Source organism: Girardinichthys multiradiatus, chromosome Y (genome assembly GCF_021462225.1).
Source record: "Girardinichthys multiradiatus isolate DD_20200921_A chromosome Y, DD_fGirMul_XY1, whole genome shotgun sequence".
Classification (NCBI taxonomy): Eukaryota; Metazoa; Chordata; class Actinopteri; order Cyprinodontiformes; family Goodeidae; genus Girardinichthys; species Girardinichthys multiradiatus.
Genome location: NC_061818.1, coordinates 27,262,450 through 27,276,714, shown reverse-complemented (window position 1 = coordinate 27,276,714; position 14,265 = coordinate 27,262,450). Strand labels below are relative to the sequence as shown.

At 39.4% G+C, this 14,265-nt stretch overlaps 1 protein-coding gene across 2 annotated transcripts in view; it reads right to left on the bottom strand.

Moving 5' to 3' along the window:
- The window catches only part of LOC124864970, a 458,718-nt gene that overhangs the window by 300,995 nt on the left and 143,458 nt on the right, over nucleotides 1-14,265 (bottom strand). The gene's annotated exons all lie outside the window — the stretch shown is intronic.

Sequence of the window (14,265 nt, the reverse complement as noted above, 5' to 3'; positions counted from 1 at the left end):
GCAAACCACAGTTTGAGCAAATATCCACATATGAACAAAACATGGAAAAGTGCTGAACCTTCTCAGGAGTGGCCGTCCAATCAAAATTACTCCATGGTGCATTGACAAGTCATCCAGGAGGTCACAGAAGGACCCAGAAAAACGCTGAAAGCACCAGCACTTACCACAGTTAATTTCTGTGTTCCACGACTCAACATTAAGAAAGAGGTAATCCACCACTGGGTTATGTGGCAGGCCAATGATTCAAAGCTCACCAGCAAATTAATCTCTTAAAGGCTTAAAATAATACGTTTTGGAGTAGCCTAGATAAAATCTGGTGTTAAATCTGATAGAGATGATGTGACATAACCTTAATCGGGCCATTCATGCTTGAAACACCTGCAAAGTGGCTGAATTCATTTATTTTTTTGTGTCCTGTCGCAGCATTTCATGCATACCATATGGAGCAGATGGTTCCCTACACGTGCCAGGGCAATTCTGTTCTACAAAAAGATATCTGAAGACAGTATCCTAATTGCGTGATTAATTTTATTAATTACGGATTTAAACCAGCATCAGACTAGGCAGGCCACATTGATGTTTTAGTAACCTATGTTTGTAATTTGAGTAATTTTGTGTTGGTGCGTTGGTGTGAATGCGTGGTGGGTGAGCATATGTGTAGAAATAGGTGTGTTTGTGTTGAGTGGGTGTGTGTGAGCGCAAGTTTATCACCTGGAAGGGTACATTTGTAAGTGTGACGAGCACGGTAGAAGGCCTGCAATCCACAGTAAATAAGAGCAACAAAGGGCAGGCCAAGCCCAGGAGCCGGTCCCCCCAGCGGCCCCTGGCATGCACCAACACCCTGCAACAAGACTGCCAGGCACCAAGCATGAGTGAACCCCCAGAACCTCCAACACTTCAGGCAGGTACCAGCTCACCGCAGCAGTCGGAGTAAGGAGGGACCAGGGTAGGAGGAGCACATTGTATTTCACTCTTGGGGAGACAGTCCCCAAGAGGTCTAGAAGGAGGGATACCAACTCGAGCCCAGCACAGCCACTGCAGCCCTCAACCAGCCCAACAGACCTCCGGAATCCATAGGCCACCATATCGGGGCCCACCACATTGCCCGAGTACCCACACAGATAACGCCCCACCAAGCCATGCAGCCCCCTATTGGGCTCCCCCATGGTCCTGTCAGAGACCCCTAGCCCATACCCACACCCCCAGTTCCCGCCGGGATGGCATAGGCCCCGTGGTGGGACCCAGGGGACCACAACGTACCCCCGTATCCAGCCCTCCAACGTCTGTGTGTGTTTGTGGTAATGTGAAAAGTTGTGATAAATGCAGATGTGTATGTATAAAGTGCATTAAAATTGGGGTTGTGGCTGGGGTGTATTAAACCCCACTGCTTGTTGACAGCAGAGTCTACCCCACCTCAACCCCAAAGCCCTAAAAGTTAGCAAGACTCCGTAGGACCCGATTGCATGCTCATGAGGTAATTCAGCAATTTGATTCAGGTGTGTTGGAACAGAAACATTTTCAAAAGTTGCAGGACACGATGTCTCAAAGACTGGAGTTCAAGACCTCTGCTCTGTAGCGATGTAAAAACTCATTGCCAGTTAACCAAAAAGCTTGATAGTTGTTGCCACCGAGGGTGGTACAACCAGGTATTAGGTTCAGGTGGCAATTACTGTTTCACATAGGAACAGACTGATTCACATAAAGCTTTTAGCATAATGCATGAGTCCATCCATCCATTTTCTATACCTTCTTGTTCCATACAGGGTTGTGAAGCGGATGTGCTTATCTCTAGTGGTCAGTGGTTGAGAGGCAGGGTACACCCAGAACAGGTCGGCAGACCATCACAGAGCAGCACAGGGACAAAGAAGCATGCATATACAAGGTCACACGTAAGCGGAATTTAGAGGGGTCCGTTATTTTTACGTGTTTTTAGAATGACGGAAGAAGCTAGCTTACCGAAAAAGAAGAAAATGAAAAGCCCATGCAGAAAGGTCTCTGGCCGGGAATTGGACCAGGACTTCCTTGTTGCGATGTCACAATGCAGCAAAAAATAAAATAATTATTGGAAAAATACATTTTGTATTTACTCAGGTTATCTTAGATAATTTAATTTCTTTAAAGGTAGGAAACATATGTGTAAGTGTGGAGCAAAACCAACACATGCTGAATAATTTGTTATTTTTAAAAAATGTCTTTTTAACCAGATTTGAAACAGAATGCGAACACATACAGGTCTAATTTCACATTCAGAAAATATGTGATGGTTTAAATTCCATTGCCAACGAAGATTTTTCAATTTCTCAGAGATAACAAATCTGTGTTCAGTTTTGCTTCTCAGACTTTTGGAGTTATCCTGCCACCTGCTGAAAGCATGCTGAAGGAGCACAGCTGCTCCTCAGAGACAAAGCAAACTGTCATGAACACATAAATGTAAACTATTTAGGGTTGCAAAATATTATCATAATCAATTACATGTTATGACTTTTTCCTTTTCCTTTCCTCACTGACACATCATTGCAACACAAAAAAGTTAAAAGTAAAAATGATTTGTTAAGGCTTTATATGGATGGCATGACACAGAAGACACAAACATTACATTTTCTATAATAAAAACAAATAAAAATTGATTTTTAATTAGATTGTTTTCATGTGAATAATTTTGTCATACAATTAATTTGATTAGTAATGTCTAGACACTTGCACAATTATTCATACACGCTTCAAACGTTTCGCTTTTTTAGATGTTACAAACACAAATTCTTTGTATTTTAAAGTCAAACTCTGTACCCCAAGTCAATGTTTTCTAAAACCGCCTCTTGCTGCAATTACAACTTTTTGATTTTGTTATTAAGGTCAAGGCTTGGACAGGGTCATCGAACTGACGTGAATCCCCAATGTGAAAATTTAAAAGGAGCAACCACTACCAGCTTCCCTGCTGGAGGTTTCAGCACTGAAACCTCTACAGAAAGTGCCCTCAACCCACTGCAGGGCGTTAACCTATTTCACCACAATTTGTTAACATGTCTTAAATTCTTTTAATCCAATCGAGAACCAGAAACATATAATAAAGAGCAATGGACACTTAAAAAAACAAAAACTGCCGGATGTGAGGTTTTTGTGAATAAAAAAGTAAGAAATGTATATAAAAAAAAAAAGACAGTTACAGGTTCTTCTTTCCAAAAACTCCTTAAAAGACTCCTTTAAAAGCAATCCTCAAAGCTTCTATATATGCGAGTGGATTCAGCAATGAAACCTTCTGACATGTTGCAGACTATGTTGCAGATAGGAGCTTGGGGGATCAGATGTCATCCCTGTAGTGGCTTTGTAGAGACACTGTCTGACTCCTGAGTGTGTCTCACCCTAGTCTGTCTCATCCTATGATAGGACAAATGCTTCTTCAGTCTCTCTTGCACAACATGTGAAAGCAGACGAGGGTTCTTCTATGGCAGCAACATCTGTCAGGGGAAGTAGCGGACCATCAGGGAATTGCAAGAACCTTCTGTAAACTGACTCAAGAAAGAGAGTGTTTGTGTGAGCAGAGAAGAACTCCATATAAGTGCACCAGCAATTTACTTCTCATCATAGAGAGTCTTTTGCTGCTTTTAATTTTATTCCCACCCTGCATATTAGTCATCCTTATCTACTCGTATATAAGCTTTGAGGATTCCTTTAAGAGGAGTCTTTTGAGGTGTTTTTGGAAACTGTCTTGTTTTTTATTTAAAAAATGTCTCACTTTTTTATTCACAAAAACCTCACATCCTGCAGTTTTTGTTTGGTAAGTGTCCATTGCTCTTTTTTATATGTTTCTGGTTCTCGAGGATAGATAAAAAGAATTTAAAACATGTTTGTGTTGAAAGAGGATAATGCCCTGCAGGCAGGATTTTCTGGAGGTATATCTGAGTGTTTAAGGAGGCAGTTCTGGAATCTGGGCTAAATCGTTTCTCTTAAAAAATTAGGTACAGACGTCCCCTTGCAAGAAAAATTATAGTATCCTGACTTCATTTGTAAAGTTTCTTTTTTTTCTTTCATACTTTAGAGGGCCTAAGACACTTCACAGTTATGTGCTTCTTTGTCTTGGTACATTACATAAAATCTAAGTAAAATACATAGAAATGTGTGGTTTTAACATGACAAAATTGGAAAGGCAAGACTACCTCAAAATACGTTTATTATATTTGTGTAGTTTATATGTATAGTTGTTTTGTCTTTGTAAACTAATTCCATTTGGAGTTAATTTGTACACCATATCCTGTCCAGTAAACACAAGAAAATAATTACTTTACTTGTATGATAGTTACTTTATAAACCACAGTGAATATTTCAGCTGAAATAAAGCAAAGTTTTCAGTTATTCTGTATTGAAAAACTAAAATAAAATTGAATTTGTGAAAACATTTGAAACAATTTGAAACCGTCGACTTTCTTTTTAATTTTCTCTTGTGGTTCCCTCTCCCACCCTATATCTAAAGCTGTCAATTAGGAAATCTCAAATTAATAAAGTATTGATCATTGTGCATGAATTGTTTATTTTTAGAGTTAAGTACTTACCTTTCAGTAAAAATACATTTCAAACCAAGGAACAACAGTATTGTCTAATATTGACTATTAATCTTACAAATTCCTCCCATAAGTAACCAACCCCCTACCTTCAGATCCTCTGCCTGCACTAAAGATCTCCGAGGAAGATGTAAACAGGCTCTTTCAGTGCATGAAAACAAAGAAAGCTGGAGGACTTGATAACGTCTCCCCATCATGCCTGAAAGCCTGTGCAAATCAACTCGCTCCAATTTTCACAAGGATCTTCAACAAGTCACTGGAGACGTGTGAGGTCCCCTCCTGCCTTCAATGATCCACCATCATCCCGGTGCCCAAGAAATCCACCATCCTAGGATTAAATGACTACAGGCCTGTAGCCCTGACGTCTGTGGTCATGAAATCCTTTGAGCGGCTGGTGTTGAAGCACCTGAAAGACATCACAGGCCCCCTGCTGGACCCCCTGCAATTTGCTTACTGAGCAAACAGGTCGGCAGATGATGCTGTTAACTTAGGTCTACACTTCATCCTGCAACACCTCGACTACCCAGGGACGTACGCCAGGATCCTGTTTGTAGACTTCAGCTCGGCCTTCAACACCATCATACCAGACATCCTCCACCAGAAGCTCACCTAGCTCAACGTCCCAGCCTCCACCTGTCAGTGGATCAACAGCTTCCTGACGGACCCACAGCAGCAGGTGAGACTGGGGAGCATCTTCTCTCGATCCAGATCAATAAGTACTGGTGCCCCCCAGGGGTGTGTTCTATCCCCACTCCTCTTCTCCCTGTACACAAATGACTGCTCCTCATCGGACTCGTCCGTGAAACTCCTTAAGTTTGGAGATGACACCACTGTCATTGGTCTGATCCAGGATGGTGAGTCTGCATACAGGCAGGTGGATCGGCTGGTACACTGGTGCGGTCAGAACTACCTGGAACTCAACCCACTCAAGACTGTGGATATGGTGGTGGACTTTCAGAGAACACCACCCCCATACACCCCCTCACCATCCTCAGCAACACTGTATCGGCCGTGGACCACTTCAGGTTCTTAGGAACCGCCATCTCTGAGGACCTGAGATGGTCTTCACACATAGACACTGTTCGAAAGAAGGCCCAGCAGAGACTGTACTTCCTGAGGCAACTCAAGAAGTTCAACCTTCCACAGGAGCTGCTGGTCATCTTCTACACTGCCATCATTCAATCTGTCCTGTCTTCATCCATCTCAGTGTGGTTTGGCTCATCCACAAAACAGGACAGGTCCAGACTGCAATGAATAATCAGGAATGCAGAGAGAATAATCAGAGCTGACCTTCCCTCCATCCAGGACTTATACAGGTCTACGGTCAGGAAAAGAGCTGCTAAAATCTCTACAGACCCCACACACCCTGCACATAAACTGTTTAGAGTTTTACCTTCAGGCCGTCGCTACAGAGCACTGTTCACTAAAACCAGCCGCCACAGAGACAGTTTCTTCCACCAGGCTGTTTCTCTGTTGAACATTCAATAAAGTACAACACAACAGCATACAGATGTTGCAAATGCACCTTTTTATTTATATATGTGTATATTGTACATTGTAAATATGTATATTCTGTAATACAAAAACAAAACCAAAGAGTAAAGTGTACCGGAGTCAAATTCCTTGTTTGTATGTACGAACTTGGAAATAAAGCTGAATCTGATTCTGTTTCTGAAATTATTATAAACGTTGTGCGTTTGTGACTGTTATCCTCTAGATGGCTGCAATTCATCACAATTTTGGAAGAAATGTAGAGGAAGTAACACACCAGTATCTATCACTGTAGTAAAAGTTGATCTAATATATCTGGAGACTTTCTTTACTGGAAAGACGCTATCCCATAGAAGGTATTTCATGACATCATTGCTACCACATAGTTTTGTGTCAATCTTTCCAAATTTTCTGTGTTTATTCACTTGAATGTCCGGAAACCGTCTCTGACAGTAACATGCTGATGTTGTTTCCCGCGACCTGTAACATGACTCCTTGTTTCCAACCTGATTTTTACCATATCTCAGGTGTCCATCCTCACCCACTCTGACACTTTGGCTCACACAATATTGTGAAACATCAGCATTATGCTGCTTCCTCTGTTTTTCACAAGTGAAACTATGATTCATTCAGTTTAATGCCATTTGATTTTGGCTTTTGTTTGGAAAGAGTTACATCATCTTAAAATGCAGAAGTAAGCAAACAATTTGCATTTCATTTTTCATAAATACAATGCAGGTCTTTTGATATGATGTGACCTAGACATGCACGGGTGCATCTGACCTAACCTTCCCTCCTGTGTTTTCTCCTTTCAGTCATAGAAAACTTTATTTATGTTTTTATTCATATTTTTTTATACATTTAAGAAAACTATATTTCCCTTAGTTTCACTTAAGAATTGTTTAAAGGCTTTAAGCTACTGGAAAGTAAAGTTGCCAACCATTCTGTGTTAGCCGTCTGTTAAAGAGTTGATTGATTCCTAATTAAAAAATTATGAAAGTATTTCACCTCAGGCATCATGTTGTCTTTAGGTCCTTCATAAGGTTTGATGACACATACCGGAACCAGAGCCCATCCTGTTTTTCTGCCATGAAACTTTCCCCGAACAAAGAACAAGCAAAGAGAATGAAACCACAAGTATTGATCTAAACCAGAATTTATGTGCAGGTGGGAACTTTTGTGAGGTACAAATAGTAAACAGTGTGAGACATGTTGTGACCTGCTCCCTTTATTTCAGTGTGAAAGTTTGGCTGCTATCGTCCAGTGTAAGATAAGAGAAAAGATATAGAATGCACTGTCTGTTGAATTTGAGATTTTATGTAAAGAGATGATAAAGAAAATAGAATATTCCTGTTAGAAATTTTTGCATGAGCATAGTGTGTTTTATTATAATGTTAATATTCCTGCATTTTGTATGATGCTGTCTTTGGTACTTTGCTGGTTTCTGGTCTTATGAGTTCTTTTTAATTAAAACATTTTGAATACAAATATTCTTAAAATAAAATAATAATTTGCCGCCGACTGCATTAATCTAATTCATTCATTAAATCTGGACAATTTTGGGGACAATATTTCAGTTATATCATAGGAACGGTTTAAAATGTTGGACTGAACACAAAAATAAATTATTCTTATCAAAAATACAGAAGTTTTATGATTCATTTAGTTTAATGTCAGAAGTCTTCTCCTCTTTTTTTTCTCCCTGGTAGTCTTGTTCCTTATTTCTGAGTGACTTGCGGTGAGTGGGAAGAAAAGGGCCAGCCCCCAGATGCAGACATAATCTGGGCCTGCTGTGTCTGCCTTTACTAACACAAAAGGGAAAGTACCACTTGGATCATTCTTTGTTCTGCAGATACATAGAGCAGAACACAGTCCGACCATAAACCATCCTTACCATATCACGCTCAGAGCTCAGGAAACGACCTCACTCTGCTTGGGTGCACACCAGAGGAAACTCAGGACTTGTACAGTTGTCACTTCTTAACATCTGTCTTCCTGTGCTACCCGACCTCAGGCAGCTCTGAACGCAGTCATCGGACAGACCATGCCACAGAGGAGCCAGCATCCCCTGGTCTATATCCTCCTGATTTGGACCAGTATCCTCTCTATAATCCTGCTTGTGTTCATCACTCTTTTCTTCACACAGGGACAGGTGAGCCATACTACAAAAGCTCCTTTTTGAAAACTTTACATTTTACTAGTTGTCTCACAGTGAATGAATTAAAATGACGATGTACCTAAATACCTCAACAGCGCTTCTGTTCTTTCATGTGGTTTAGGCAGTAGCTCAGCTGGTGAGAAACACACCTGTGCGTGTAGAGCGCAGCTGCTTACAGATCCCCGTCATGACTTCCAAGTTGTCAAAGCATTTTCTCAGAGTTCAGACAGAAAATGTCTGACAAAGATTTATACACTTTGCTGAGATGACACAAAGCTTTTTATGTCTATAATTCTTTAGCAGTCCAGGAGGAGAACTGTCATACACAACCATCACTCTGAAAGCAAGTCAATGCCAGATTTGGCTTTGCCATTTAGAAAACCAGAAAGACGTTTATGCAGCTGTACATAGGAAAAACTTCATTTCCAGACCCTATTTTGTGACTTCCTCTGGTGCCATGTATCATGGGTGTATTTTGTGCTTCTGTTTCCTTTTCCAGTCTTCGAACAGTAGCACTGTAGGGCTTACATCCCCATTACACTGTACGTCGGTAAGATAACTACACTTTCAATCTCTTGCACCCATTAACCTACGTGTGTTCAGTTCTTAAGTCTCCTAATCTCATAAAATAATGCTTTGGTGATGAAAGTGCCACAATTTGGATTTGTTTATTATGGTATTTGCTTCTTACATTTGCAGTCTAGGTATTTAAGAAACCTAAATCCTGGAGAGCTTGCAGATTGATCTCAAATAACTTCCATTTCTTTCTGAGTTACTTGTGTCTGTCTAACCACTCTCCTCATGTCTTGGAGGAAGCATGGTGACGTCATTGACACATTCGGGGAAATGCCACTAAACTAAACAGATGTCTCTTCATTTTCCTCTTTAAGAACTGTTCTGTTCTCTCTCTTTCAAGGCGTAGGTGTTGGCCTAATCACCACATCAAATAAATAATATGTTTTATATAGCTGCTTGGTTTGTGACATAAAAAAAGTGCTTTTGAGACTAATTTTTCTTGTATTGTTTTTAACAGTGTACCACTGAAATACTCAACCTCCAAGCTATACCTCAAGGTAAAGCTTTTACATTATTGTCAGCATTTGTACACTTTGCTAAGAAATGTCAAATTTCCAGCAAACAGGAGCTTTTCCTTTTTTCACAGAGTTATGGTTATCCAATAGTACTATTGAATGGGCTGCGAGACAACCAACCTCAAATATGATTCGAAACGCAAACCACACAGGAAACACTCTCCATATAAAAAAAGATGGAATCTATATCTTGAATCTTCGGGTAACACTGTCTGCATGTGGTGAAACGTCAGTCTTGGACAAGTCGCACTCCGTGGCCCTCAAGTTGGACGGCACAGTCTGGCTGATGGGCTGGACTGACACAAAATCAAGCAGCACAGTCCTGCTCAGCAAGGCCATAAAGTTGTCAGCAGGGAGTAAGGTGCAGATCACTATTGACCCACCTGCCTGTGTCAACACCAGTTCATCGATGACCCATCTGGACATTATTTGGCTCTATAAGTAAGATCCAATGAAACTGCTGTACGTACATCATAGCGCATCTGGACCCTTCCCTCTACAGAAATCCTGCTTAAAAGAAAGTTTAGTGTCTAGTGATTGCTTGGGACTAATGGTTTTCCACCTTTACCTTTGGATCAGATTAGCAAATCACTAAACTGTTGCAAATTGAGTGCAGAGGTTTCTTAGAAAGTTAATATAACAGCTCAAATCAACTTTGAAGATTTCTTTTTTTGGAGAATGTGGTAAAATCTTTTCTCAAATTCTAGCTTGACAATTTATCCTCAATCAAAACATTTAAGTAAAAGCTTTTGTACTTTTATGAGTCTCAGAGGTTGATGGCATCACTACAAATTGGTTTCTCTGTTTTTTAATGCTTTATGGCTGTTTTGTAACTATTATTTATGCTTGCAAATCCAATAGAATTACCAGAAAGTATGCTCTAACACTGAGGGAGCAGAAAATGAGGTTTTTACTCAGCTCTGTTTATAGCTCTGGGACACAGCCTTACTAAATTGTTTAGATTTTATTTCTTGTTTATAATTATTTTGCATTATAATGTGATTGGTAATCTTCAAGAATGTTTTCAATGGAAGTGCCACAAATATTGGCAAATAAACGTGTTTTTTTTTTTTCTTGAAATTGTATTTTATTTGCACCAATCCTTTCTAAATCCTGATTTATTTACTTTGTTTGTCATGCTATATAAATTTATATATTTATGTTGAAGCTATTTATTATTTGGACCTCACTTATTCACACCATGGACGTTGTATATAGTGAAATTCCACCGACAGATTAGCTGACACTCAACGAATGTATGACCTTATGTGTTACAATGTGTTTCTGTGCAGCACACATTATATGGTTTTTTTTCGGTAATTCACTGGAATGTACTTAAAATATTTTCATTATGTCTAGCTGACATTTTTTTAAACTGAAAAATGCGTTTTTCTTTATTTGCTTTGAGACGTTTTTGTGGCATACTCATTTAGTTTCCCAGTCAATAATGTTTTATTTTTATATTTCCACCATCTACGCAACAGGTTTAATGTTTGTATCATGTTATTTTTAAAGTAAAGTTGCTCAAACAGTAACTTTCAATATCCCAAGTCATTACCCATTTTACACATTCTGATACAGAAACGTTTCGTCATTGATGCTGGCATTTCCTAGTCTTAATATGTACTTAATAAAAGTTTTGTTTTATTGTGCTTGATTTTCAGTTGTTTTTCATTTAAAAGTGGCATTTGTTGTTTGGGCTTTACAAATCTGAAAAGTTAAAGTTGACCTGTTCAATATAGCTTTGAAAAATGTGATACACTAATATGATATGTATTTGCCCCACTGTGGAGTTAAATGAAACCACAACAAATACTCTGACTGAGTCATTTTTGAGACCCTAAGTTTAAAGTGAAACTGAGAGGTTTTAAGTTTATTAAACTGCAGCATCAGTAAAAATAAGTTATCCTGGGACCCTCCCTGTTATATGCTCTCGAAGAATGTGCCCTCCAGACAATACACAACACAGATCTGCTGCTTACAAAGGCACACATCATTTCATCTATTGACCTAAAATGATTACCATCTGCTACAGAAAATGTCACTGGAACATGACATTAGTCATCACAGCCAGGAAAGACATTTTCCAAGTTGATGAACCCTTGTCTTTTCCAAACCTCAGTTACAGAGTACTACATCTCGGGCTGCACTTTGCTGTTGCCACTGAAGGTTTCAATTTAGCCAAAATTATGTCCAAGATGCTAAATCAAAATACAGATAGCAGAAATACCCAGTTACACCCACTTAATGTCTCATTTATTAGAGTTATTTGGACAACTTGGCTTGTCCCTACTTACTTTCCACAATACCGAGGCGGCAACTGTGCATTCGATCGCGGAGAGCTTGAATATTCTTCTGCTTCCTTTACATTAATTCCACCCAGGCACCACTTGGAAAGGTTATTTGCAACCATTATATATCACTGTGTTAACAAACTTCCTGGGTGATTACAGATTTTCCAAAGTATAGTACAGACCAAATGTTTGGACACACCTTCTCATTCAAAGAGTTTTCTTTATTTTCATGACTATGAATATTGTAGCTTCACACTGAAGGCATCAAAACTATGAATTAACACGTGTGGAATTATATACTGAACAAAAAGTGTGAAACAACTGAAAATATGTCTTATATTCTAGGTTCTTCAAAGTAGCCACCTTTTGCTTTGATTACTGCTCCACACACTCTTGGCATTCTGTTGATGAGCTTCAAGAGGTAGTCACCTGAAATGGTTTTCACTTCACAGGTGTGCCCTGTCAGGTTTAATAAGTGGGATTTCAAGCCTTATAAATGGGAGTTGGGACCATCAGTTGTGTTGTGCAGGAGGTGGATACAGTACACAGCTGATAGTCCTACTGAATAGACTGTTAGAATTTGTATTATGGCAAGAAAAAAGCAGCTAAGTAAAGAAAAACAAGTGGCCATCATTACTTTGTTAGGTATTATTTAGTCAACTCAGAGGTAAGAACGATACAGTCATAGTTACTTGTGACAAGGGTAGCCCACTTTGCAGTGAAACTACAAAGTTTTGACACCCTATCTCTTTATTTATATACACAGTTCAACAGACAGTTCAGACAGGGTGTATGTGTGTGAGACGGAAAGGAGGCTGGTTCACACAGAGATAACAATGATCTCACACACACAGGGAGGAAGGCATAGTGCAGGTGCCTTGCAACCCAAGGTTTTTACATGAGTGATAACAAGTCCTCACACCCATCCAACAGTCCCTCCTTTTATCACAAGTAAAAACATTTAATATAAAAACGAGTAAGAAAAATACTTTGTATGAGCGAAAACCCACGGACGGTAAACAGATTATATTTTGTGGGAAATACTCATACGGCCCCGCCGCCCTCGGCGACCATTAAAAGTTAAATGTTGATTAATACTTGAAATCATAAAAATAAAATAATGATACTTGAAATCATAAAAATAAAATAATGATACTTGAAATCATAAAAATAAAAGAATGATACTTGAAATCATAAAAATAAAAGAATGATACTTGAAATCATAAAAATAAAAGAATAATACTTGAAATCATAAAAATAAAAGAATAATACTTGAAATCATAAAAATAAAAGAATTAAAAAATCTGCCCTGTTTATGTCATCATTGTACTTTTTCTCATTTCACTTAAGCAACAACTTCTTTCGATTTTCTGCTGTAAGGTTATTTTATGAAATACAATGTATGAGTTCACTCAGGCTTTTGATGTGATTTATTTACAACATGTCATCATAATCGTCCCCTTCATTTCCGTGCATTTCTACCTAGTTCAGTGTTGCATATGCCACCATGAACAATACCAGAAATTCTGTAGGAATGGATGTGCGTCATGTTCTTCCGTCAGTGTTCTGAGATGGGTCCCGTCTGATGTCCATCTCTTCTGGTTCGGTATCACCTCCTGTGGATCCTGCTTTAGATAGAGAAAGAGTCCTGCTACCAGAATTAAGCTCAGGCTTATCAGTCCTGTCCACATGTTACAGAGAGCCATTTTATAATTGGGCGCAGATCAGCTGTTTTCTTCACCGGTTTGAGACGCTGGGCCATCTTTGAACCCGGACTTCCTCTGCTACCCCGTCGGTTGATCTGGCTCCTGTAACGGCAAAACTGGCTTACAGTGGCTTTTATGGATCCAGGAAGGCCTCTCTGCTATTTTCAGAACTGTGGGCGTTGTCAGGAGTATTTGAAACGGCCCTTTCCACCAAGGAGTGCTCCAATCCTTCCGGTGGAGTGTCTTAATCAGGACCAGGTCTCCAGGCCTCATTCTGTGGGATAGGAGCAGAGATTATCGGCAGACCACTGGACATTTGTTCTTCTTTTGTCTGCAACATTTTATTCATCCACTCAGCTAATGAAGTTTCCTGTTGTGCTTTCTCTATTTCATTCATGTCAGAGGGCAGAGAAAACGGTCTGCCATGTACTATTTCTTTGAGAATACAAATTCACATCAGCAACTTGGTGTCACGTGATCTCAGACTCAGAATATAGTGGGTGGAGTTATACAATGATGTACAGTAGGTGGCAAATGGAGTAAGACCAGTTTGATTTGGAGTTATTCTCATCCATAATTAACCAGGGATAGGCATTCGGGCCATGGCCTCCCTGTTTCTTCCATTGTTTTCCTTAATCTTTAACTGAAACCCTAATGCATTAGAACTTAGTTCTATTAATTTATTTACAAAATGAGTTCCATTATCTGACCTTATAATCTGTGGGATACCATATGTGGGGAAGAAATGTGTCACTAGGTTCATCTATTACAACTAGGCAATATTTCTTCCCCCGTGTTTGCAACAACTTATGCATGATCTGCAAAAATGATTTGCATAGTCAGAAATATTTATAGTGTAGCATTAATGCTTTACCAGATGTGACATATTCCCCCCTTGACACGTGGATCTTCCCAATGTGTCACTGTAGCCGCTGTGTTGTATAAATATTTTTTGGGAGGATTGGTTTA